This window comes from Sarcophilus harrisii, chromosome X (genome assembly GCF_902635505.1).
Source record: "Sarcophilus harrisii chromosome X, mSarHar1.11, whole genome shotgun sequence".
Classification (NCBI taxonomy): Eukaryota; Metazoa; Chordata; class Mammalia; order Dasyuromorphia; family Dasyuridae; genus Sarcophilus; species Sarcophilus harrisii.
In genome coordinates, this window is record NC_045432.1 from 33,220,634 (window position 1) to 33,246,080 (window position 25,447).

At 40.8% G+C, this 25,447-nt stretch overlaps 1 long non-coding RNA gene across 1 annotated transcript in view; it reads right to left on the bottom strand.

Moving 5' to 3' along the window:
- LOC111721584 overlaps positions 1 to 24,195 on the bottom strand; it is a 166,374-nt gene extending 142,179 nt beyond the window's left edge. The window contains exon 1 of the long non-coding RNA XR_004230622.1: positions 23,522 to 24,195. This is a non-coding gene — a long non-coding RNA (uncharacterized LOC111721584). The remainder of the gene's footprint in view (positions 1 to 23,521) is intronic.
- Positions 24,196 to 25,447: the final 1,252 nt, after the last annotated feature.

Genomic DNA, 25,447 nt, shown 5'->3' on the forward strand with positions numbered 1-25,447 from the left:
AGCTTCCTCTAAGAGCCCTTACCACAGCTCCCTAGCAATAAGTGGTCTGCCTCCAAATTACCCCATACTTACTTTGCACATAATTTTATATATTTATATGGACACATGCTACCTCCCCCCAATTCGTATAAGCTCCCTGAGGGAGCTTCATTTTTGACTCATATCCTCATCACTTCAGACAAAGAACTGGTCTCAAAGCCAAGAAGTTCTCGATCAAAGTCTTACTTCTGACACATTAGCCACGTGACCCTGGTTAAGTCTCCCAGTCTCTTGACATCTCAGCAGTTCTCAAATACTTTACGTTTTCCAATTACATGTTAAAAAAATGTAACATTTGTTTTTGTTTTTCTTTTTTTTCTTTTTTTTTTTTTTTTTTTTTTTTAACAATTTTGAGTTCCAGATTCTCTTCCTCTTTGTTTCTCCCTCATTGAGAAGGCAAACGATTCGATATAGGTTAGACATGTGCAGCCGTGCCAGACCAGTTTCCATACCCAGCAATTCTCTACATTTAGGAGCTGCAATGAAATCATAGTTCCAGGCCCTATCCCTATTATCAGCACCTAGCAAATGTCTAAGACATAGTGGGCCCTGGATAAATGCCCGTCTATTGATTAATTGATTGATTAGGGGGCTGGGATAGGTGGCAAGCCTGCAGCTTGAGACTAACCTAGCTCAAGGACAGACAATTTCATCACCAGCCAAGGCCAAGAGAGATAGGTACAATCTACATTGGACTCAGGGTGGGACGGGGCTGGGATTAACGTGTTCCCGGGTTGTAGAAGAGCTGAAGTTTTCACTGTATTTCTCTAAAATACAGCTCTTGCTTATAGCTTCCCAATGCCTTTGTCTCTCCATCACTGAATCCCCTCAGGGATAAAGGGCTGCTTTCTTCCTTTGGTAGCAAAATACAGCCAGGGAACAGCACCTCAGCATGGGAAGAGTTCTTTCCGCCTCTGTGATCCCTTGGGGGTGTGAGGGGAGAATGGGTTCTGGTGGGATGAGGTGAGAGCAGTGGCCACCTGAGGCACGTTGTCATGGCAACTCCCATGTGTTTTCCAGGCTCGCTTAGAAACTGCCCTTCTGAGTTAGCTTCTCCAGTTAGAAATTTTCCCCGCATGGCCAAAGTGGGCCCAGCACCTCTCAGCAGAATAATGCCATTTTCCAGGGCACACATTTTCTGGGGTTTTACAAGCAATCCCCCAGCAGGCTATTTGTCTCACTCTGAACTCTAGCCAAAGCCAAATTCAGCATTGATTCACACAGTAATGGAGTTCTCTGGTGTCTGTGATTCTTTTCATCTGGCTCTCTCAGAGTTTCTCAGTCTCTGTGTCTCTCTCTGCGTCTGTCTCTCCCTCCCTCCTTCTCCCTTTGTGTCTCTCTCCTCTGTGTCTCTGTCTCACCTTTTCCCTTTTCCCTTCTCCCCTTTTTGCTCCCCTCTTTCTCTCACATTTGCTCTCTCCTTCCTCTCCCTCCACTCGTTTCTTTGTCTCTGTCTCTCAGTCTGTGTGTGTGTGTTTCTCCCTTGCTCCCTCACTTGCTTGCTCCCTCTCGCTCTCTCTCCCCTTCACTTCCTTTCCTTCCCTTCCTCTCAGAAGAGGCTCATGAATATGTGTCAGTTTGCTGCTCATGTATGTATATCTCATTCTGATTCAATGTCAGTGTTGCCTCTGGAGTCAGAAGGACTGCATTCGAATCAGGTCTCTATCACCCTCCCTGCTCAGAACAAGCCATTTCCCCTCTTTGAACCCCAACTTCCTCATCTAGAAAATAAGAAAATTAAAGCTGATGCCCCTGAGGTCCCTTCTATTTCTATATATCCAGATCTCCCTTGCCGTATCTGGCCTTCTCGCAGTCCTTCTGTTTCGACATGAATGCTTTTGTATGTTTCTCCCTGTGTTCCTCTGCCTATCCATCTCTCCATGTGTCACCGTGTTTATGTTCTTGTGTCTATTTGTGTCTCGGCAGTTCTTCCCGTGTGGACATCAATGCATCTTTCTGTAACTCTCAGTCAGCCTCTATTTCTGTGTGTGTGTTTCTCTTTGTACTTGTCTTAGCCTGTTTATAACATTAAGTTGTTTCTCATTCTGAGTGCATATCTCCATGTGTTCAGTTGTGTGCCTGTTCATCTCTCAGCATGTATGTGTGCGTGTGTGTGTGTAATATATATTTTCGTGTATTTCTCAGATCCATCAGTGCCGATCAAAGCTAGAAGAGAATGTATTCTAGTCTCTCTCACTTTTACAGATGAAGAAACTGAGGCCCAAAGAAATTAAATAACTTGCCCACAATTACTCCAGTAGTGACAGAAACAAGATTCAAAACTGGGTTCTCTGCTTCCCAAAGCAGAACTCTTTATAGTGCTCTTCTCTGGACCAGCTCATCTGCACTTACAGCCTTAGAAAGCCAATTGAAGTAACTTCTTTATAGGCACACAGTGAATCCGTATCAGAGCCAGGTCCTAAGTCCAGATTTTCTTGACACTAAAGACAACTCTGATTTCACTAGGCCAGACCGACTTTTTCCTATGGCTCGCTAGTTCTCTCTTTTGGTCGCTCTCCATCACAAACCCCGCCTAGAAAATTTCTGGTAGGCAGCATCTCTGAATAATGGCCTTCTTTTCCACAGAGGCCAAATCCTGACGCTTGGGATGCTTTGGCCAGAAGGGTAATAGCAGTTAACATTTCCGTATCTTAAGCCCCTTACATCCCCTATTTGATCCTCACAACATGATGAAGTAGGTATAATTATTATGACTCCCATTTTCTGTCATTGTTGCTATTCAGCCATGTCCAAGTTTCCGTGACCCTGTTTGGTCTTTTCTTGGCAAAGGTAGTGTAGTGATTTCTTATTTCCTTTTCTCCAGGTCATTTTACAGATGAGAAAACTGAAGCAACCAATTAAGAATCACAGTACCAATAAATGTCTGAAGCTAGATTTGAACTCAGACAAAAGATGGGCTGGATCAGACTTAGGCATGGATAGCTACTGGTACAGAGGATGGGACAGATTCACTTTGTCTAAGAACAAACCAAGCCAATCTACTTTCCCTAAATGGTCTGGAGCCCATAAAGGAAAAAAAGACATGGGTATAATTCTCCATTGGAGGAGAACATGTGAAAGGTGTCAGGGTCAATCAACACCAGGGAGGAGCAGTGGGTTGGAGAGTATGTGTCGTACTTTAGAACCAAGTACCTTTGCATGTCCCCTATTTGGAGGGAACAAGATCTGGTGAGTCCAGGTGGTGTTTCTAATATTTGCATATTGTCAGTGTGGCTACTGGGAGGCAGAAGACTTGGGTTTAAATCCCAATTCCGGCCACTTCCATTTTCAGAGCCTCAGTTCCCTCATCTGTAAAATCCACACAAGAAAACGGCACTATTTACCTGAAATGCCCTAGGATCATGGCATGAGAGCTGGAACGGACTTCGGAGGTATTCTAATCCAACTCTTCATGTAAGGCTTCCTTAGCCCAGGTCCTACAGGCCATGGTGTGTGTGGGAAGCACTTTATAAAAGTGGAAGCTTTTCTGATACACTGGATATCCCAGACAGGCTGAATTACTAGATATAGAATTGAAGTTTGAAATCCCATCTCCAGCTTCCATGCGTTTGTACAAACCGTCTTCTCTGCCTGTAGCATACTGTCCTTCATTTCTCCTCTCCAAATCCTTCTTTTCCATCAGAACTCAGTACAGATGTCACCACCACATCCAGGAAGGCTTCCTTCCTTCTTCTGGTCCTTTCTGCTTTCTTCCTCTCTCCCCTCCAGGAAGATGGAGGATTCTTTCTTAGCCTTAGCATCTGCTCTGCTATTAAACTCTCCCAGTCAGTAGCTGCTGCTATCTGACCTGCCCATGTACCCTAAGGACCTCTGGGCTGTGCTATCCCTCCTGCTACTTTATCCTTAGGCTTCCCAGACCTTTCCATCTACCTCATAGCTGAACTCTCTTAGATGTGATATCTCAAATCAATCGACACTCATTAAATGCCAATTACTGTTGCTATTTAGTCAGTTTGTCACATCTGACTCTTGGCATCTTGGTTTTCTTGGCAAAGATAATGAAGCGGTTTCCTTCTCCAGCTCATTTTACAGGTGAGGAAACTGAGGCAAAGTTAAGTGACTTGCCCAGGGTCACACAGCTAATAAATTTCTGAGGTTTGATTTAAACTCAGGGAGCAGAGCTACTAGAGGGGTTCATCATTCCCTTTTCCAGCTCATTTCCCATATGAAGAAACTGAGGCAGGCAGGGTGAAGTGACTTGCTCAGGGACGCTCAGCTAGTCAGTATCTGGAGCCCAGATTCAAACTCACATCTTCCTGACTCTGGGAATGGCAATCTATCCACCAAACCACCTCGCTGCCCCAACTTTATGCCAAGCACTGCCCTAAGTAAGCATAGAACATGAGCTCCTTGAGAGCAGGGCCTGTCTTCCTTTCTATCTCAAGTGTTGGATGTAAACATTTTGCAAATACTTTCCAATTCATTCATTCCTTTCTGAAATGGCTATGTATTCACTTATCTGCGCCCGTGTTGTACTTTCCATACTAGGGTATAAGCTCCTTGAGGGCAGAAATTATTTGCCCTTTGATTTTGCATCTCTAATACCCAGCATACCCTTGGTTTCCTGGTATTTAATAACACATGTTGCTTTGGCTGTGATCCTATGGAAACTGGTACAATTTTCCCAGAAGCAGTTTGGTCAGGCAATCAGGGAAGTATCTCATGTACCAAAACAGAATGCTTCATATTGTGAGAAGACTCAAAAGAAACGGGCGACACCCACTTACATCCTAGCTGGGGCTGAAGAGTACCCACATACAGGAAACGGGTCAAGATCAACTTGGCACAGGAATATCAAAGTTCATGTCATGTAGCATCTCTAAGGACCATGTAAGCAAGTGCATCGGGCTGGCAATTAGACAAATGGTCCAATGAAGTCACTCCTGGAGGGAGTAACTTTCGAGCTGTTCTGAAGGCAGGAGGCAAGCAGTTTAAAACACTGAACCCAACCTCTCACCATTGGAGTCCCTTCCACAGCATCCTTAATGGGGAGACCATCCGGCTACTTCTCAAACACCGTTTACTTTTGGAGAGCTCACTATCTCCAGAGGCACCGTTCTGTTAGCAACCATCCAACTCCTTGGATTGTATTAAATTCCACTTCCAAGAAACTTCCCTTGATGAGTCCTAGATCTGCTATCTAATCTCTCTTTCATATAACAAGCATTTAAATGTTTGAAGACAGTTAACAAGCTAGAAGGACAAGAACAAATTTTAAAGTCCATAGAAAGCTGGTCTCAAAGTCAGGAAAACCTGGGTTCAAATGTCACCTCCGACACACACTGACCATGTGACTCTGGGTAAATGAGTTTACCTTTCAGTATTCTAGAGGCAGCTAGGGACTGAAATGGGTAGAGTGCTTGGCTCGGAGTCAGAAATATTTGAGTTCAAATCCAGCCTCAGACACTTACCGGTTACGTGAGCCTAAACAAACATTCAATCTCTAGGTACTTAGTTTTCTCAAATATAAAATAGAGATAATAATGACTCCTACTTCCCAGAGCTGTTGTGAGGATCAAATGAGATTGTATTTGTAATGTACTTAGCACAGTGCCTGGCACATAATAAGTACTTTAGAGATGCTTATTTCCTTCCTAAGGAAATCCTGGGGCAATGCCCTTTCCTCCATGCTAAATCCCAACAGAGAAGAGGATCAGGATCCCAGAGCTAGAGGGAGAAGCAGCTTGAGAGGTTATCTAGCCCAACTCCCTCATTTTATAGATGAAAAAACTAAGGCCCAAAGGAGTGAAGGGACTTGATCAAAGTCACCGAGATAGTGTGTGGTAGAGTTAGGATTTGAACTCAGGTCCAATGATATCAGGTTCAGCCTTCCAAGTTGAGTACTCTATTCATTGATGCTGGACACACCATCTAGTTCAACTCCCTCATTTGACAGAAGGAAACTGAGATCCAGGGAGTCCAAAAGTGGAACTGCTAGGTAATACCAAAACCAGGTCTTAATCCTCAATCTCTACACTCCCAGGATAGTGGAGACAGCTTTTTTTTTTTTAAGGAGTTTTACTATAAAAGTAAAAAAATGGAAGAACATAGTTCAAGGCAATTCAGGGACAAGTGGAGGGTAATGGCGGGAAGAATTTTGGTGGTAGAGCAATTGGGGTTAAGTGACTTGCCCAGAGTCACACACTAGTAATTGTCAAGTGTCTGAAAGTGGATTTGAACTCATTTCCTGCCGACATCAGGGCCAGTGCTTTATCCACTGAGCCATGTAGCTGCCCCAAATAGTTTTTAAGATTACAAGAAAATCTAAGCATAGTTGGAGTCATCAAGAAAAAAAAAAACAGTGGGAAGATGGAAGATTAGAGGGGAGAGCAATGATCCAAAGGTCAAGTTCTGAGAAGAAACAGGAAGGGACTGGAACATGGGAGCAAGAAGAGTGGTGTGTCTTGCCAAAGACCAAGAATCTAAGAGATTCTACAGAAAGGAGAGCATGAAGACAATACTGAACAAGTCAAAGACCAATGAGGCTGTATTTTCCTCTGTAGAAGGAAACATCCGGTGCACCAAGAGGAAAGAACGGATGGATGTCATGAACAGCTACAAGAAGAGCTTTGATATATTTGTGGATGTCTGATTATTAATGAAGGCTCCAGGTCAGAGAGATCAAAGGATTCAGCTTTAGAAGGCAACTTAAAGGTCACCTAGTCTAACCTCCTCATTTGACTCATTCGATTGACAAAGATAAGGTGAATTGTCCAAGACTGCCCAAGAGTAAATGGCGAAAGTATGACTGATTTCAACCCAGATCTTTTGCCCCCAAATCCAGGGCAATTTCTCTGGCACCACAGGTCTTTCAGGATGTCAGGAGACTCTCTGTCACCTACATGGAGGACCACCTGCCTTTCCCCCTACTTGTCACAGGGTTCTGCCATCAGAGAAAACATCCTAAGCTACGTGGACTATAGAACTGACCCAGACCTCGATCGCACGCTTTTCTGAGTCATTGAGGACATTAATCACACCGGACAATGCAAGCACAGATCAGAGTTTGGCGTAGTTGCCACATGAAAAGTCCTCTTACTAAGAAATGGATGATTCTTTACTTCTCTGGTCTTGGATAGAGATTAGACCCATGATTTTTTAGTCTCTCTGCCCATGCAGACTGGTGATTTCTCTTCAACTTAAAGTCTTAGAAAGTTACCTATAGGCTAAGAGAATTGCTCATCCAACCACTGGGCATCAGAAGTAAGACTTGAACCCACATATTCCTGGCTTCAAGGTCATCTCTCTCTCTGACTCAGAACCACCTCTCGATGCCTTCTCTTAAACCTGCTCCTTTTCAGGTGTCTTCCCCCCTAAATGTAGCAAGCCATCAAGCTGCAAATGCTCCCAAGGCACCACTGAAGGAGGAACTAGCTCTTGTACTTCCTACCTCCACTTTCAAGAACATAGAGAGGGTACATCTTTTATAGAAAACACGCCAAGTTCCCAGCCTTCTCAGTCACGACTTTCTCTTCCATTTTATGCACTTGAAGACCTCAAAATCCAAATTCATTATTAAGTCAACCCTATCAGAGGAAACCAGGTGTGAGTCACTTGCTTATAGGGAAGACACACTCCTTTGCACACTCAATCCCCAATTCCATTTCCAAGTTCACCTTCATTCTAATTTAATTAATCGCAAATGCATCATGTTCGACTTTGGCAGGCCCATTTAGAGGGCGGCAACTGTCTTGGAAGGGGGGAGAGAGGTGGAGGACGGCGCCATTAATGACTTTCTTAAAAAGGAAAATTCGTTTGAAGAGTAATTGTTTTTTTACACAGCTATTACTTTCTGCTTTTAAATCTTAATGTCTCATCTGGATGAGCCCCTTATCACTAGCCAACAGGGGGAAGGCAGTGTTTGTATTGGTATTTGCATTTATATGGTATTTTCATACACTGTATCTCCCGCTCTGACAGAGCCATGAATCACAGACCTGTAGCATCCTCTCCACATGCATGGCAGAAGGCAGCTCTCTTCCACATGCTCTACCGTGGTGAACTAATTAATCTTTCTTAGTTTTAATTCATAAGGAAGGGACTACACCCCCCCCCCAAAAAAAGAAAAACCATGGTGGGCTTCATGAGTGCATCCTAATCTCTCTACATTAGGCACGCCAGGGATGTGGGGGATAGGGAAGCTTTCCTTATCTTCTGTAGGCACCATATGAAAAAGAAAACGTCCTCCCCCCTCACCACCAAAAACTATCCTCGATGCTCCTGTCAGAGACAGAATCCCTTCTGGACCTGACTCAAACCAATCTAACACGCACTGAAGCTTCTGTTACACTCTAGATGCTGCCTCAATCACTAGGGATACAAAGATGAAAATGAAACAGTCTACCCTCAGAGGACCTGCGTTTTACCACCTAGCCAACACCCAAACAATCCCACTTACAAGGTATGTTTTCTGAAGAGTTAAGCAAAAATACCCAATAGTGCGACCATGATGGATAGAAAATTACCTTCCACTAGCTCACCAAATGTTGACAAAAAGGAAGGACGCGTATTCTAAATAAAGCAGTGTAGTGTGAAGGAAGGCACGCTTAGGCCCCAGAAGCTGGGTTGTGGAAGGAAGGGGAAGGGCCAGTGGGAAGGGACCCTTGTGTCATACGGGGGCCATCTGGGTCACAGCCAGTCTACTCAATGTACACCTATAATGGTAGCAATTGTATCGGACCAGAGCCCTTCCACCTTCTGCCTTTCTGAGCAGACTATTCCCTTGACTCTGCCCTCTCCATCTGGCAACATCCCACATGTCCATATGTGCTCCGGTCCTTATGATCTAATATAAAATGACCAGTACTTTAAGTGGGAAAAGCACTGGATCTGAAGTCACAGAATCATAAATTGAGTGCTGGAAAGGAATTAGAGCTCATCATGGGAGACAGGTAAGTGCAATAGAAAGAGTACTGACTCTGTAGTCAGAGGACCTGGGTTTGAAATCGCAGCTCTGCCACTTAACCCCTATGTGATCCTGGACAGGGAGCAGATGAGCAGCACTGTGATAAGTAAAGATCTAAACCTGGAGGCAAGAAAACCTGAGTTCAGATCTGACCTCAAACACTGACTAGCTGTGTGGCCCTGCACAAGCCATTTCACCCTGTTTACCTCAGTTTCCTCATCTCTAAAATGAGCTGGAGAAAGAAATGACAAACTACTCCAGTATCTCTGCCAAGAAAACTCCAAATGGGATCAAAAAGGCAGACATGACTGAAATCACTGAACAACAAGAAGATCCTGGACAAATCACTTCATCTGCCAGGTCCTTGGGTTCCTCATCTGTAAATTTGGGGGCTGGTAGGAACGGTCCAAGTTACCTATGAGATCCCCTTTAGCTCTAAATCTACTATTGTGCTCTGATCCTCTGACCTTGTAGATCACTCAATGCAAATTTATTAAGCCCTTATGTGCCAGACACCATTCTGGCGTTAGATTCTGAGGATATAAAAACAGAAATGAAGCAGCCTGTTCTCCCCATCCCCCCAAGGAGATCACATTCTACTTCTGAGGAAACCAAGATGTTCAGAGGTGGCCAAAGTCACACCGGGAGTAGTATACTGTAGCTCAGCTAAGATTGGAAGCAGGGCCTTTGTTTTTTTTTTTTCCCAGCTCTGCAGCCTACTTCATTGGGCAGGTTATTTCTTCTCTGAAGGCTTCCATTTCCTCATTGCTATTCCTCACTTGCCTTAAATTCCCTGACTTACTGCTTTCCTTCACCTCGGTCACACAGAGGAACGGCCGGAGGTTGGATCTCATCATCACTAATGAACATCTTATTTGCCTAATGCAAAACATTGGCATTCCCTACTTGACCAAATCTCCTTACTAAGCCACCTCTCCTCTGCCTCCTCCCTACCTAAACCCAATCTATATCCCGCCAGAGATTTCTAATTCCTCTATACCTCGGCTCTTTCTCATGCTCCTACTCTTGATCTGACTTCACTTCTTTCCCTTTACAATCTTGTCCCTGTAATTATCCAATTCAACTCTCTCGTGTTGCTACTTATCCTTTGCCAAACTGTAACCCGGGCTTACTCCCAGCATCCACCTCTTTTACTTCTCCTAACAAGCCACTAGCAGAACTAGAAGACCTTATATAAACATGATGACTGACAGATTCATTTATCTGATTTCAATTGAGCCCTCACTGCTGCAAAGTGATTCTTTTATTCTTCTGTAATTGATACCTTATCTCCCACAAAAAGCTTTCCCAAACTTTACCTTCCTTTCTTAAGCCAGCCACAGCAACTCAGGCTCTCTCTCTCAGCTGATAATCTTGTCTCTTATTTGACTGAGAAAGTTGGGGCCATTAAATAGGAACGCCATCTTTCTCCCTCTCCCCCCCCTCTTCTTTATCTCAAAACCTCTTTATGTCACCTCTCCTATTCTCTCCTCCTTTTCCCCAATTTCTAACAATGAGGTGGCCTTTTCTTTGCCAAGATCACCTCCTCCCTGATGTTTCCTTGTCCCCATCCCTCCCATCTCCAGTATCATTCCATACTTCTATAATCTACAACCTGTCCTCATCTATTGGATCTTTCCCTACTGCTGTCAAATAAATGTCCAAGGATACCCTCCCCATCCATAAAAAACATCACTGGAGAACTCCTTGCCAAGATGTCCCCCTGAAAAAGAAGAAGGCCACCAAGCTCCCACATATGTACTACAGCAAAACCCTTAAATTTGTTCCAGACCAAATAAAAAGAAATGCAAAAACTACAACAAATATTTTTTTACCCCCCAACTTCCAAAAAAGTTAGTCAAGGGGCCCAGCAAAGCCAGCACAAGCACGGGATAGCCATGCCATATGGCCAGAGATGGCCATGGACACATTGCCCAAAAGGGTCTGTATATCCAAGGGCACCACCAAGATTAGACAGTTTAAGAAAAGTCCAGGCTGCTCAGAAAGCCCCAGGTTGAGGACACTGGAAGCCCAGAAAGCTATATCAATGTACTGCAGAGCATACTCAAACTGAGACAGCCCAGGTCCAGGAGTTCTCCCTAACACTCTTTTCTGAGATACCAGAGAAGGCCCTGCAAAGAGTCAGAGTTGTGAGCTTCAAAAATCCAAGAGATAGCTAGGTAGCACATTGGACAGAGCTGGGCCTAGAATCAGGAAGACGTGACTCCAAATTTTAGACATATCTCCAAATTTGACCCTAGATACTAACCTGCTGTATGACACTGAGCAAGAGTCATCTAACATCTCTCTCCCTCAGTTTCCACATCAGTAAAACTGAAACAATAATAGCACCTATCAAGGCTGCTGTGAGAATTTGGTGAGAAAATACTTGTAAAGTAGTTAGCATCCTGACTGACACTTTTCTTGTCTTCTTTCCAAGGGAGCTAAAACCTGGAAGATATCAGAGCAAGAAAACAGGATACTCATGGAGCCACCATGCTGAGTGAAATACTTTGCCCAGATTGCCCTTGCCCAACAAGGGGTAGACCATGGCCCATCAAGAACTAAAGCTGGGGAAATAAGTAATATACAAAAAACTATCACATATTTAACTCCTTAACAATTTCAAGTAGCAATTCAAAGGGCAAACTGAATTCTCCACAAAGACTACATGAATAACTAGAATAAATTAAGAACATTAAAAAAAAAAAAAACTCCTGAGGAAACAATAAGAAGAATAATTAGCTTAGAAGAGAAAGTAGTAAATAACCCAAGAAATGGAATATACCAACCAGAAATCAATGCCCCCATCAAAAAACCCACAAAAATTAGTACAAAATAAAAAGATTTAAAAATAAAAGAAAATCTAAGACATCCAATATCAAAAAACAGCTGACCTAGACAATTGAGAGCATTTAAGAATCATTGGACTTCATGAAACCCATGATTTCCCCATTCCCCAAAAACCAGATATTATATTTCAAGAACTCATAAATGTAAATCTCCTAGATCTATTGGATCCAAAGGACAAAGTAATTATAGAAAAGAACATATCCATCACCTCAAGAAAGGAACCTCAAAAGGAAGTCATATGAATATGTAGCCAAAATCCAGTTTTCCCCATTTCAAAGAAATATATGAAGAAAGGAATTCAGGTACTAAGAACTACCATCTACACAAGTCCTGACAGCTTCTTCTAAAAATAAGAGGAGACTGGGAAAGACAATATTCCAAATGTAAGATATCTAGACTTGTAACAAGGAATAGCTTGCCGTTCAAAACTGAGCATGATCACATGGGAGAAAAAAAACAGATTTGTGATGCAGTAGAGGCCTAGAAAGAGTTCCCAATGAAATGACCAAAGTTGAGTAGTAACTTTGAAATACAAACAAGAATCCAGAGAAATCTAGAAAGATCAATTTATATGAATAACTGGAAGGGGCTGTTAAGTGCTAATGTTCTAATTGGAGAAGTATCTCTGCTTAATCTTAACGTACTCAAAGAGTACTGAAATGTTATATAAGAAAAAACATGTCATGGGGGAAAACTGATTCCGTTTTAAAGGATCTGAAGAGGAAAAAGAGAAGGGGGTTAAGAGGAAGAATATACTAGTGTAGGAAGGAGGAAGAAAGTGGGGGATGTAAGAAGAGTGTACAAAGATGGAGGAAGGGCAGTTCAAATCACAAGAAACTCATTTTATTTGAAATGGATGGAATATGGTTGAACACACACAAGGGCATACACACATGCATATATAAGCAAACTGCTTAATACAGCAAGGGACTCATGAGGATGGATTAATCCTGAGGTAGGAATAGTCACTAGGAAAACAAACTTCCTGATCCTGGAGGGGGGGACTTAAATAGGGGAAGAAAAGAAATGATAGAAGGGAAAGGAAGGAGATGGGAAGAAAGGGAAGGGAGGGGGAAAGGGAAAGAGAGTGGAGAAGAAGACTAGAATCTAGATAATTGGGGAATCTCTTAAAAGCATAAGAAAATATCACTACATTGTAAAAACAGGGTAAAAAAGACATTTTCAAATAATCTTGAATACTATAATCTGACACAGTATGAAATAAGCACAACCAGGAGAAGAGATTAAACAATAACAACAATACTGTAAAGACCAACAACTTTGCAAAGCCAAAAATCTCTGATTAAAAAAAAACAAAATCTAATCAGAGGACTAATAACGAGGCCCATCTCCTAAGAAAGAGCTGATTAAGAGGGGATAGATTGCAGAGTAAAGGCAGGGACTAGGCTGAACTCCCCCAAATTCCAAACAAAATTAAATGTAATCCTTCAGGGGGAAAATGAGTATTTAAAAGAGAGAATAATAAATGGGGAGGGGGAAATACACATTCATTATAATGTAAAAAAATACATTAAGTATGTCTGATATAGGCTTGTTTCTCAAATATATAGAAAACTGAGTCACATTTATATGAATACAAGCCATTCCCTAATTGATAAATGATCATAGGATTTAAACAGGAAGTTTTCAGAAGAAGAAATCAAACCTATCTATAGTCATATGGAAAAAATGCCATAAATAACTATTGATTAGAGAAATGCAAATAGATTGGCTAAGATGACAAAAGAAAAATGACAAATGTTGGAGGGTATGTGGAAAAATTGGGACACTAATGCAGTTGGTAGAGCTGTGAACTGATCTAACAATTCTAGAGAACAGTTTGGAACGATGCCCAAAAGACTGTAAAACTGTGCATACCCTTTTTTCCAGCACTACCATTACTGTACCTGTATCCCAAAAAGATTTTAATATAGAAAAAGGACCTATGTATACAAGAACGTTTATAACAGCCCTTCTTGTGGTGGCAAAGAACTGGAAATTGAGGGGATGCCCAACAATTGGGGAATGGGTGAACAAGCTGACATATATGATTATGATGGAATACTATTATGCTTATAAGAAAGGATGAACAAGATATTTGCAGAAAACCCTGGAAGGACTTGGAAGCAAAGTGAGGTGAGCAGAACCAGAAGAACATTCTATGCAATAATAGCAAAATTGTACAAAGATCAACTGTGAATTACTTAGCTAATCCCTGCAGTACAATGATCAAAGACAATTCTGAAGGGCTTATGATGAAAAATGTTAGCCACCTCCTGAGAAAGAACCAATAGAATATAATATAGATCAAAGTATACTTTTGAACATTTTTCTTTATTTTTCTTTGGTCTGTTTTCTTTTACAACATGACTAAAGTGGAAATGTTTTACATGACTACATATGTATAACTTATATCAAATTATTTGCCTTCTCAAGAAAGAGGAGCGGAGGAAGGGAGAGCATTTGGAACTCAAAATTTTTAAAAATGTAAAATTGTTTTATTTGTAATTGGGAAAATATTGAAAGTTGAAAAAAAGAGAATAGGGGTTAAAAAAAGAGAAATAGATTCAAAAATGTAGGGAAAAGGTGTTTTATTCAACTATAGTTAGTTTTTAAAAATATTTTCTTTTTCTTTTTATTACATTTTGATTTCTGAGTTACCTCCCTTCCTTCCTCCCAACTTTGCACTAAGAGAGGGCTAATATTTGATATAGGAATATATGTAGAATCATATAATGCACATTTCCATACATCAATTCTTTTTCTGGAGATGGACAGCATTTTCCTTCATAAGTCCTTCATAGCTTATTTGAATATTCATATTACTCAGAATAGCTCAGTCTCTCACAGTTACTCTTCAAACAAAATTGTTATTACGATATATGTTGTCTTGGTTCTGCTCATTTCACTCTGCATTATTTCATGCAAACCTTTCCATGTTTTTCTAAATATCAGCCTGCTTGTCGTTTCTTAAAGTAGAGTAGTATTCCATCCCAATCAGCTATCACAACTTATTCAGCCATTCCCCAACTGATGGGCATCTCCTCATTTTCCAATTCTCTGCCACCACAAAGAAGGCTGGTATAGATATTTTAAAAGATAGAGGCTCACTTCCTTCTCCCCTGATCACCTTGGGAAACAGATCTAATAGTGGTATCACTTAGTTTCATAACTATTTGGCCATAATTACATACACTGCTCTCCAAAATGGTTGGATCAATCCAAAGTTCCAGGAAAGTTCCAGTATATTAGTATCTTAATTTTTCCATATCCCTTCAAACAATTGTTATTTTCCACTTCTATCATTTAGCCAATCTGCTAGGTGTCAGATGGTATCGCAATACTATTTAAATATGCATTTCTCTAATCAATAGTGATTCAGGGCATTTTTTCCATACAGTTATCTATGGGTAACTTTGATTTCTTCTTCCAAAAACTGACTGTTCATATCCTTTGACCATTTATCAATTGAGGAATGACTCATTTTTTTTTTTTTTTTTTAGAAATTTGACTCCATTCTTTATATATTTGAGGTATGAAGCCTTTATCCAACAAACCGGATTTAAAATGTTTTCCCACCTAATGTTGGTTACATTGGTTTTATTTGTAAGAAAACTTTTTAATTTATAGTCATCACAATTACATCTTATATCCCATGCAATTCTCTTTCCCTTGTTTATCCATAAATTCTTCCCTTATCCATAATTCTATTAGAAAACATGTTGCATGGTCTTATCTTCCTTTATGTTTAGATCATGCATCCATTTTGACTTTATCTTAGCAACGGGTGTGAGATGTTGATCTAAATCTACTTTCTGCTAGACTCCTCCTTTCCATGCTTCCCAGCAATTGTTACCAAATAGTGAGTTCTTATACTAAAAACATAGATTGTTATATTTATCAAACACAAAATTACTATAACCATTTATTACTGTGTATTGTATATGTATTCTATTCCACTGATCTATTATTCTATTTCTTAGCCAATGCCGGAGAGCTTTGTAATTACCATCTTATGGTTTGAATTGGTACTACTAGACCTCTTCCCTTTACATTTTTTTTTATCAATTCTTTTGATATTCTTGAAATTTTGTTCTTCCAAAGGAATTATTACTTTTTCTATCTCAAAAATTAATTTTGGTAGTATAAGTGAGATGGCACTGAATAAGTAGATTAGTTTAGGTAGAACTGTCATTTTTTATTACCTATTTCCAGCCCATTCAAGTACAATTAATACTATTAGATGTAATTTTATGGCATTATGATCTGAAAAGAATTCATTTATTATTTCTGCTTTTCTGCATTTGACTATAAAGTTTTTATGACCTAATAGATTACTGCTTTTGCCACATCCCATAAGTTTTGTCACGTTGCCCCATTATTATCATTCTCTTTAATAAAATTATTTATTATTCCTTTGACTTATTCTTCGACCCACTCATTTGTTAGAATTAGATTATTTAGTCTCCAATTAATTTTTAAACTGTTTTTTCATGGTCAATTTTTGCAAGGTGTCATGTGCCACTGAGAACGGTTATATTCTTTTCCATTTTCATTCAATTCTTTCCAGATCTCTATCACATCTATCTTACTTACAACTCAACTCATCTCCCTAACTTCTTTCTTATTAAAATTTGGGTTAGATTCACCTAGTTCTGAGAGGGACAGGTTGAAGTCCCCTATTCTTAGTTAGTTTTACTATCTACTTTCACCTGTTAGTCATTTACCTTTTCCTTTATAAATTTGGATGCTATGCCATTTGGGGCACATGTTTAGTATTTATATTACTTCATTATCTATGGTAACTTTTAACATAATATAGTTTTCCTGCTTATCTCTTTTAATCAAATATATCTTAGCTTTAAATTTGTTTAAGATCACATTACTATCCCTGCTATTTTTAACCATCAGTTGAAGTACGATAAATTCACTCTAGCCCTTTGATTTTTTTATGCTGTGTGTCTATTGTTTTTTAATGTGTTTTTTGTAAATAATATATTGTTGGGTTCTGGGTTTTAATCCATTTCACTTTGGATAACTACATCCCGTTCACAGTCAAAGATGTAATTACTGTACATATTTAACCTGTATCTGATTGCTTGCTGTCTTAGGGGGAGGTAAGAGAGGGAAGAAGGGAGAAAAATTTGGAACACAAAATCTTATAAAAATGAATGTTAAAAATTATCTTTACATATATTTAGAAAAAGAAAATATTATTGAAAAAAAATTTAAACACCCAAGTTCTAATTACTAACTGTGTATTTCCCTCCATCCTATTTTTCCCCACTGGTATATTTCTCTGTCCCTTTTTATCGTAACCTTCTCATAAGTCTAATTTCTTTCTGACTACTATCTCCCTCATCCACAAACCCTTCTAAGAGTCCTTTCCCTTCTATCCCCCTTCTCCTATTTCTCTTTAAGTTAAGAAGATTTTTATACCCAATTAAATATATGTTATTCCCTCTTTAACCCATTTTTATTTTATTTTTATTTTTTAATTAAAGCTTTTTAATTTTCAAAAGATATACATGAATAATTTTTCAACATTAACTCTTCCAAAATCTTGTATTCCAATTTCCTTGCTTTCTCCCATCCTCTCCCCTGAATAGCAAGTAATCCAATATATGTTAAACATGGTTTTATATATATATATATATATATATATATATATATATATATATCTTTAACCCATTTTCAATGAGAATAAGGTTCCTGTGCCTCCATCCAATCTTTCCCTCTATTTTAAGAACTCTCGCATCCATGCCTTTTTAAATGATAAAATTTGCCTCTTTTAACCTCTCTCTATTCAATTTTATTTTTTAGGATCTCCCCCTCATAATCAATTCATCCCCAAGTCTTCTGCTTAGTAAGTCTACCTACCTTTGTAGGTAAGGGTCTTAAGAGTCACAAAGTAACATTATCCCTTATAAGAATTTAACAATTTAACTTTGTCAAATTCCTTATGATTGGTTTCCCATGTTTACCTTTTGATATTTCTCCCAATTCTTTCCATTGTAAGTCACATTTTCTGTTCAGTTCTGCTCTTTTCCTCAAGAATGCTTGAAACTCTTTTAATTGATCAAATATCAATTTTTTTCTCTTTCAGTATTACACTCAACTTTTCTGGGTAGATTATCCTTAGTTGCAAACCCAGCTCCTTTGCTCTAGGGAGTATAGTATTCCATATGCTTCAGCTTGCAAAGTAGAAGCTATTAAACTTGTATTAACCTGACTGTAGCTCCACAACATGTGAATCATTTCTTTCTAGTTGCTGATACTATTTTCTCCTTAACTTGGGAACTCTGAGAGTCACAATGTTCCTGTGAGTTTTCATTGTGGGATCTCTTTCAGGTGATCAGTGGATTTTTTTTCCCAATTTTCATTTTTACATAGTTCTAGAACTTCAAGGCAATTTTCCTTAATACAGCTCAAACTTTTTTTAAAAATCAAGACTTTCAGGTACTCCAACAATTCTTAAATTCTGTTTTCCTCTCTTTTCCAGGTCACTTATTTTTCTAATGAGATATTTCACTTTCTTTTTTATTATTTTGATTATGTTTTATTATTTCTTGATATCTTATGAAGTCCTTAGCTTCCCCTTGTCCAACTCTAATTTCTAAGGAGTTTCTGCAGTAAATTTTTTGAATTTTTTCTAACTGGTTAACTTTCTTTTCATAATTTTCTTGATTTTTTTTGCATTATTCCTTTCCCCAGTTTTTCCTCTACCTCCCTTATTTGATTTTTAAAGTCCTCTTTAAGCACTTCCAAGAACTCTTTTGGGGCTGGAGACCATTTAAAATTTCTTTTAAGTAGAAGTAACTATTTTAATTTCACCATCTTCCCTTCTTATCACCACAGTAGCTACTGTATAGTCAAGTTCCTTACCCTTTGCTTATCCATTTTTTCTTATTTTTAGCCGCTTGCAAGGTAATTGTATAAATATGTATACATATATTGGATTTAACATATATTTTAACCTACTTAACATGTATTGGATTACCTGACATCCAGGAAAGAGGGTGGGGGAAGGAGGGGAAAATTTGTAACACAAGATTTTGCAAGGGTCAATGTTGAAAAATTATCCCATGTGTATGCTTTGTAGATAAAAAGCTCTAATAAAATAAATAAATAAGTATTTTTAGCTGTTTATTTCTGGCTTGTTAACTTTGTGTTAAAGTAGGGTTTTTGTCTGAAAGTGTGTTGTTTTCTGAGCTCTATCTGGGACCCTTTTACCCCTTGGGCCTTCTAAATGTCCTCTAATGCAAGCCCAGGTATTGTCAGCACTCCCAAGTGTCACATTTTGGTCTAGAAGTGACCTCAAACACTCCTTTCCACCCCTGAGGGACAGCCAGGGACAGCCAAGGCAAACCCTCTTGCCTCCAATGTTTTTTTTTTAATTAAAGCTTTTTACCTACAAAACCTATGCATGGGTAATTTTTCAACATTGACCTTTGCAAACACTTCTGTTCCAAATTTTCCTCTCCTTCCCCCACCCCCTCTCCTATATGGCAGGTAATCCAGTACATGTTAAATATGTTAAAATACATGTTAAATTCAATATATGTATACATATTTATACAGTGATCTTGCTGCACAAGAAAAATTGGATCAAGAAGAAAAAAAACTGAGAAAGAAAACAAAATGCAAGCAAACAACGAAAAACAATACTATGTTGTGGTCCATACTCAGTTCCCACCATCCTCTCTCTGGGTGCAGATGGCTCTCTTCATCACTAAAGAATTGGAACTGGTTTGTATTATCTCACTGTTGAAGAGAGCCACGTCCATCAGAATTGATCATCACAAAATTTTGCTGTTACCGTGTACAGTGATCTCCTGGTCCTGCTCATTTCACTCAGCATCAGTCCATGTAAGTCTCTCCAGGCCTCTCTGTATTCATCCTGCTGGTCATTTCTTACAGAACAATAATATTCCATAATATTCATATACCACAATTTATTCAGCCATTCTCCAACTGACGGGCAGCCACTGTTTCCAGTTTTCGCCACTACAAAAAAGGGCCACCATAAATATTTTTGTACATGTGGACCCCAATTTTTTTAAAGAGGTAGAAAACCTCAATCTGGCTATCTAGCTCTCTACCCCAGAACCAAAACCAAAGTTTCTTCTCTCTCCTAGGACTAACTAAGCCAGCCGGGCCCTGCCCACCTGTGGCCATCCTCGTGTTTCATGCTCACTCTTCCCATCCTGCAGCCAAAGCCCGGGACTGTAGGCCCCCAACAATCTTGCCCTTATTAGCCACCTGATCCTCTTGCAGACCCACAGGAAAAAAGTTCTGGAAGCTGACGCTGACGCCCAGCTGTCCCCAGGGCTTGCTTGTTTGTTAATTCAAGAGAAAGCTGCCCAGAGGGAAATGCACTGCAATCAGCTCCCCCCAGGTGTGTTCTTTCCTTCCCAAAGGTTGTTCCAAATTGGCTTAGACTGGACAGCCCCTACCTTTTCATTATTTCTCCTACTCTAAAATGCACTTCGAGGCATTAAATCTAAATTAGTGGGGTTGGGGGAATTTAAGAAAGACAGGTCATTTTCTGCCTTATTCTGCCATCTTCCCATAATTCCTGGCGTTACTTTTTACTCCTTTTAGTTTTTTTTTTCCTTTGCTCTAAATTAAGGAGGGGAGGAGAGGAGTTTTTGCAATATTGATGCCCAATAAACTCTCTAATACTTTTCTAAATGCGCAGAAGAGAACAAAATAATATTCAGGAAAAAAAAACACAAGTGGGAAGTTTTGAAAGTCATTTAGAATTTTTATATACTTTTTAAAGTAAAAAAGTAAAAGAATTTTTAGAAACTTTTTTAAAGAAAAAAATCAAAAGTAAAAGTTAAAAAATGAAATTTAGGTACATTTTTAAAAGTAAAAATAAAGTAAGAGGACATGATTTTATATGGAATCGTCTTTTGTGTTCTGCTGGGTTTATGAAAATGTTTTCCTCCTTTTTTGATGTTGAATTTCAGAATAACCATAAATAGAAAACCTACATTAGACCTATAATTATCTTCCTGTATCTCACCTCTCTCTCTCTCTTTCTTAGCCAAACTCTTAGAGACAACTTGTTCTGCTCACTTCCTCTAACTTTTCGATCTGGCTTCTTACCTCATCATTCAATTGAAATTATTGTCTTCCAGTGAGCTCTTAATTGCCCGATCTCTGGTCTTTGTTCAGTATCGTGAGAGATGTAGAAGACCCTCACCCAAAATGACTACTCAGAGATCACTCAGTAGAAAGCAGAAAAATTGTCTATAAATAAATTCTCATGAGAATGAGCAATTGCACTGCGAGGAGGGAAAGAAAGAAAGCTCGCAGTAGGAGGGCGAAAGAAGTAGTAAAGATACATAGCTTTTATACAAGGGATTACATCACAAGTAAGAGAGCATTGAGAAGGGGAGGGGGAGGCATCTACTTGGTTAATGCTATTTGGAGAGATTGGAATGGAAGGTTTCAAAGGATTACATCATAAATTGGGGAGCAATGAGAACTAGGTGCCCTCTCCCCTAATTGAATGTTAAACATTGGCGCCAAAGGCAGATAGAACGGAATGCTTTGTTTCCCCGATTCTGAGAGGAATCATCAGTCAGACCTTCAAATTCCAGATTACTGAGCTGACGGCATTTAATAATCTAAATATTGGTAACATCGAACAAGGATAAATGTCATCATTTCTGGTTAAGTAAATATATCTAAAGTTTGAAGTAAATATTGGCTTGCACACGCCGTACTTATGCAGGTCACAGAGACATAGAAATAATAAAAAATTTAAACACTCCTGTAAGTTCTTCACTTTATCTCTCCATTCCACACAGTATCCATCCTTCTCGGCCTCCCTGCTGCATTTAACACTGTTGTCTATCCTTTTGCTGCTCCCCTTTCCCGACTCTGCCCTGGGTTGTATTTGGCGAGGGAAGAAGGAAAGCGAACATGCAAAGAAATCCAGGCTGAGAATAATGAAGGACAAAGCTTAGAGGCAAAGATGGAAGAGGGAGAGATAGGAATCAGATGGTGGAGGGAGGGGAGGTGGTTGGAGGGAGGGGAGGTAGTGGGGAGTACAAAGAACTCCTCCCCCACCGAATTAAAATTTTAACAAAGCCATCCACAAGCAGGGTAACCTGTCTGTGCCCTCCCCCAACAACCTGTCTGCCAGTGTCCTCTGCCAATAAAATGGAACCCAAAGTGAAGTTTGACTTCCACTTCTCTCCTCCATCTCTGACCATTCCTCACTGTCCTTTGCCAGTTCATACATTGCCTAAACTGTAGATGTTTCCCCAGGCTTTCTCCTGGGCCCTCTCATCTTTTTTCTCTCTTGTGACCTTCCTCGGTTTAAATGACCTCTCTATGTAGATGAGTCCCACCTCTATTATAGGTTTTCCCACATCAACAGTTACCCCTTGGGTATTTTGAAGTGGATGTTCCAGAGCCATCTTAAAAGCAACATATTCAAAATGAAACTCCCTTCCTTCTCCCCCAATTCTCCTGCCCTGCCAAGTTGCCTATTTTCACTGATGTAAGATCATGCTTCCATTCTCCCAGGTTCATCATCTCAGCATTCTCCTGGACTCCTCACTCTGCTTCACTTAACATTCAATCAGTTACCAAATCTCATCACTTCTATCTCCATAGCATCTCTCACTTTCCACCACTTCTGCTCACTCACACAGCCTTTACCACCTGTCACCTAGGTTACGACCCCAGCCTCCTGCCTCAACAATCTATATCCTCCGTCCTCTACAAGCTCTTCCTTTCTGCCAAAGTGATTTTCCTTAAGCAAAAATCTAACCATGTCATTCCTCTACTCGGTCAACTCCAATGGTTTTCGATGGCCTCTAGAATAAAATAAAAACTGTTTAATTTTCAAAGCCCTTTACAACCTCACCTTCACCTATCTTTCCAGTCTTATCGTACATTAACACACATACACACACACACAGTTTTTCTCTTTACTCCTCACACGTCATATTCTATCTCCCATCTCCCCTCCTTTGCACAAGCTGTCCCGGTTCCTGTAAAGCATTCTCTCCTTTTTTTCTTCCTCCTCCCCACCCCAGAAAATTTCCTCCCTTCCTTTCAAAGGCCACCATCTGCATGAAGCCTTTGAAGATATCCCCCCCTCTCCCCCACTACTTGAGCCCACCCCCCTCTCAAATTACTTTTGTATATTTAAATGGATGGTATTTCATCGTATTGATTGTCTTTATAATTATTCTGTATAAACTTGGAAATGTCATGGTTGTAAGCCCTTGATGGCAAGAATTATTTCATCCATTTTCTTTCTATTTAGATCCCAGCACCTAGAATAGCCTCTTGTACACAGTAGGTACTCGAAATGTTTTGATTTGGAAAACAAGGACAGGGGGTGGAAACTAGATAATATCTAGTGTAAATTCCACCCAATTCCCATTCCTCTGGAAGTAAGAAGAGTAAGGTCTTGCATTCTAACTTCAGAGACAGAGGCAGCCTGGGAACTAGCTCGATTCCTCAGCAAGAGGCAGCCTTTCGGCAGCTAAGAGCAGAACTCCAGCGCTAGGGCCTCTGGGATAGCTTTTTGGCCTCCAGGAAGGGATGTAAAATTAACTAGGTAAATAGCAACTTCATTCCTAACCCAATTGCTTTCCCCCGTCCCCTCATCACTAAACCCTGTGGCTGTCTTTCAGTCCCAAGGCCCTATTGGCAATCCCCGACCGATCCCACCGTGAGGCCCAGAGGGGCACACGCAAACTCCCGCTGACTCGAGCGGCCGGCCGGGGCGGCCCCGGGTTCAGTAGGTGGCGCAGGAACCGGACGCCGCCGTGGCCAAAAAGGTCCGGTCGGATGAGCTAACGGACTCCGCGGCAGGCCCGGGAAGTTCCTCGATCTTTACTTTTAGCCAATTAAAATTAATTCCTTCAGCCTCCCAGGCCGGAAATCCCAAGTTCCCAGACGTGTCAAGTTGTGGTTCAATGCGGAGACGGAGGCAATTCCTCCAGAAACCCCGGCCTGACACAATCAAATAAGCCTTGTCAGAGTCCGGCTAATCAAACGGCCCCCGCCCCCCACCCCCACCCCAACTTAATCACATCAGCTTCTGGAGCTCAAACGAGCCAGGGGCCCAGCGGGGGAGTGGGGGCTCAGGCGAGGCCGCCTCCTATGCAAATGAGCTCCTCGGATTTGGGGAAAGCCAAACGAATTCATTCACTGGGCCGGCGGCCGGGCCGCTGCAGGAAAGGTCACTCCCCCTCCCGAGCCGGGGTCACGGACGCCCGAGGCCGCCGCTGACCCCACCCCGCCTCCATCCCAACGCGGCCCTGCGTGGATTGGGGGAGGGGAGAAGGAAAGCTGAGACCACAGAGGCCAGGGCTGGGAACCATGAAGGGCAAAGCCGGGGCAAAGGTGGGAGGGATAGGAAGCAGCTGGTGGAGGGAGGGCGCGGGGTGGGGAGCGCCAAGAACTCCTCCCCCACCAGCTGAATTTTTAAAGAAGCCGTCCACTGCGCCCTCCCCCGACTAGCTGTCTGCCTCAGTGTCCTCTGCCAATAAAATGGAACCCAGACCGAAGCAAAAAATGCCGGGCAGAGGGTAGCCTCCCTTAGTGAACCGAACACCAGGGCCTGCCGTCGAGAAGAACTCGATTCAAATCCCATCCCAGACACTTCCTTGCTAGGCAAGTCCCTGAACCTGTTTGCCTCAGTTTCCTCATCTGTAAATGGGGATGAGTAGCATGTGCCTAATGATATTAATTGTCAGCTATGAATTTTTTTTTTTTTTTTTTTTGCTGAGCCAATTGGGATTAAGTGACTGCCCAGTAAGGAAGTGCTAAGTAGCTGATTTGAACCCGGCTCCTTCTGACTTCAGGGTTGGTGCTCTATCCCCTACGCCACCCAGCTGCCCCAATTGTACTATGCTTTTCCGTCGCCTATGCTTCTTCATTACATATCCTCTCCCAGCCCTTCCAAGGGATCATCTCTTGTAGCAAAGAATTAAAAAGCTCAGCAAAATTAAAAGTATCCGGCAGCTAGATGGCGCAGTGGGTAGAGCACCAGCCCTGGAGTCAGGAGGATCTAAGTTCAAATCTGACCTCAGACACTTTTAACACTTCTAGCTGGGTGACCCCAATTGGCTCAGCAAAAAATAAAAATAAAAAAGATCAGACCCTGTGGCATCCCAGGGCTTTATATCATCCATCAACAAGAGTATGTGAATCACTTCATCTATGGGGAATCCTTTCTTCATTTCAACCCCAACAGCAAGTCATTCAGACTTCCCAGCAGCTCACAGTCCAGGGCCCAGCCATACCACGTGATCTGTTTCCCAGAAGTCCCTCCCACCAAGGAAAGGTCCCTCTAACGTTTCTCCCCCTGTCATTGAATGGCGAGCTTTAATTGAGCCGGAATCCTTTCCATTCCTTTTAGCCTTCATAGTTAATCAATCTTTCCACTGCTCTGGAGATTAAATAATTATTTGAACCCAACTTTATTAAATAATACAAATTCAGTTCATTGGTAATGAAAATAATCATAAGTCACTGGAGGAAGATGAGAGATCTGACCTTTTAATTAAAGATCAGCAGTCGCTAGCAACAGTGAGCGAGAATCACAAAGGCAACATGACCTTTGAATATCTCCATGACGAATGTAAATGG